The sequence below is a fragment of the Schistocerca nitens genome, chromosome 8, assembly GCF_023898315.1.
Source record: "Schistocerca nitens isolate TAMUIC-IGC-003100 chromosome 8, iqSchNite1.1, whole genome shotgun sequence".
NCBI lineage: Eukaryota > Metazoa > Arthropoda > Insecta > Orthoptera > Acrididae > Schistocerca > Schistocerca nitens.
The window spans coordinates 193207172-193209591 of record NC_064621.1 but is presented as its reverse complement, the minus strand read 5'-3'; the positions used below and the strand labels follow the sequence as shown (position 1 = coordinate 193209591).

Genomic DNA, 2420 nt, shown 5'->3' with positions numbered 1-2420 from the left:
AGTGTAGTATTAAAATGATTTTAGTGCCTATAGTGACAATGTGAGTACTGGAATGAGATTTTCACTCTGCAGCGGAGTGTGCGCTGACATGAAACTTCCTGGCCAGATTAAAACTGTGTGCCGGACCGAGACTCGAACTCGGGACCTTTGCCTTTCGCGGACAAGTGCTCTACCATATTTTTTTATCGTTGTGTTCGGTCGTTGCGGACGTCGCAAGACATCCTGTTCAAGTTCGGTGGTTGATCCGTCCACTCAGTTTTTTATTACAGAGGCCAACCGGCTCTCTTGCCGAACACGCTGAGCTACCGTGCCGGCTTTTTTTTTTTTTAATGTGGAATGCTTCACGATTTTACGTGTCATCTTTGCGCAGGGGCCATTCTAATCTTCTCTGTATCGTTCCAATTTTAGTATATGTACTGCCGAAGTAAGTACGCCATCTGAGCTACTCGAGCACGACTCACGCCCCCTCCTCACAGCTTTACTTCCGCCAGTACCTCGTCTCCTACTCTCCAAACTTCTGTGAAGCCCCACTGGGCTTTGATAGTGCGTGATTTCCTGGATGAAACATTCCCGGATCGGTGGACTGGAAGCAACGGTCCAAAACCCTGGCCATCCCGCTCTCCAGACATTATGCCCCTTGACATCAGTTGCTGACGTCGACGAACTGAAGGCTAGGATACAAGCTGCTGTGAGTACTGTGACAGAACACATGTTACGAAACACCTGGCGGGAACTGGATTACTGCCTCGACATTCTCCGAGCTACCAAGGGAGCACATGTTGAGGTTTACAAACGTAAGCGATCTTAAAAAAACTAGTAACACTAACCTATGTAAGGGCATCAAATGTAAATTATTATGTCAAACGCTTATTCTGTAATAAATTGCTATAATCAGGGCACGACTTTGTGCTTACCCTGTATATCAGTCACCATTACGTTCGAGTTTTGGGGAATTGTGTTGCTTCACAGAAATTCTGCTTTAGAAGCGTTTTCTACTGTTATTTCCTTTTCTTGTACACTGTTTCCTTACACATTTATTAGATCTTTTACGATCCAATAAGTTTGTACCATTCTTTTTTGGAAAAAAATCAAATGGCTCTGAGCACTATGGGACTTAACATCTGAGGTCATCAGTCCCCTAGAACTTAGAACTACTTAAACGTAACTAACCTAAGGACATCACACACATCCATGCCCGAGGCAGGATTCGAACCTGCGACCGTAGCGGTCACGCGGTTCCAGATTGAAGCACCTAGAAGCGCACGGCCACACCGGCCGGCTCTTTTTTGGAAAATTCAAGATAATATATTCTGATAATTATGACAATGTGAACTGGGAGCTACTCTTCAGGACCATGTAAGAAATATTACTTGACTGGAAGGATGCAAGAATAATTAAGCAACTGTGTCAGGACCAAAGGGTAAAATAAATATAGAAAAAGTAGAGGAAGAGGCCAAGTTTACAAAAGGCGTTAGCCAAGGGTGTTCACTATCTCAGTATTTATTTAATATGTTCATTGAGAAAGCTATTCAGATCATGAAGGAGAAGCCAAGTGGAATTAAATTCAGTGGTGAAAATATACGTTGTATCAGACTCCAAAAAAGACGCGAATAAAATTCTGTATTTCCCGTCAGACACCCCATGTCGTATTAGACACTCTTCAACTGTTGAAATCGAAAGTGAACAAACGGAAAACGAAAGTGATGGCAGCATGGCAAAATATGAAACAAATTAAAATCATATCATCTATAAACAAACCAGAATAAAGCAGAAATCTCGTTTTCTTCCTCCTAACACCTTCAATGTACTCTCGACAATGATGAAATACAATAAGTACTGCCAGCAACGTAATTATCCTTCACACTGATGTTTTGTTTATCCTTACAATCCTGGCGAAAGTACTGAAAAACACTGAGGCAGTCGTTGACTATGAGGGCCTAACTGCAGGAGAAGCTGAACGTGACAATGCGCAACTGCTAGCGATTACGAAATGCTTCTCTAACGGGTTACGCGTACCATGAGACTGACAGATGAGTGAACCGTAGGAGAAAGTGGACCCCTTCCCTTAGCACTGGCGTACAAGGCCGCGCTGCTCGCGCAGCCACCCGTCCAGTCTTCGTCGGGACTGCCCGGAATTTCAAGTACTGTGCACGATCCCGGCTAAAGAGACTCGGGACACACTTTTATTATCCCGTCTTGTCCTGAATTTGCGAATCATGAGAGCGAAAAGAAAGAATGATGTGTGGATTTCCTCCCCCAGACACTATCCATGAGTCAAAGTACCCATTTGCTGTTAAATTAGTGATTATTCATTTTGTCGGTAAGTTGCCAGCGCGTTTCGTGTCCTGTTTGAGTATTTTAGAATTAGAAAGGATCGTCTTTCGGAAAATATGTTTCGTCCTTCCTCTAATGATGAAAAC

The 2420-nt window shown here is 43.4% G+C and overlaps 1 non-coding gene across 1 annotated transcript; it reads right to left on the bottom strand.

Moving 5' to 3' along the window:
* Positions 1 to 325: 325 nt before the first annotated feature.
* Positions 326 to 432, bottom strand: LOC126199981 (U6 spliceosomal RNA). The gene has a single exon (XR_007540173.1). It is a non-coding gene; the product is annotated as a U6 spliceosomal RNA (small nuclear RNA).
* Positions 433 to 2420: the final 1988 nt, after the last annotated feature.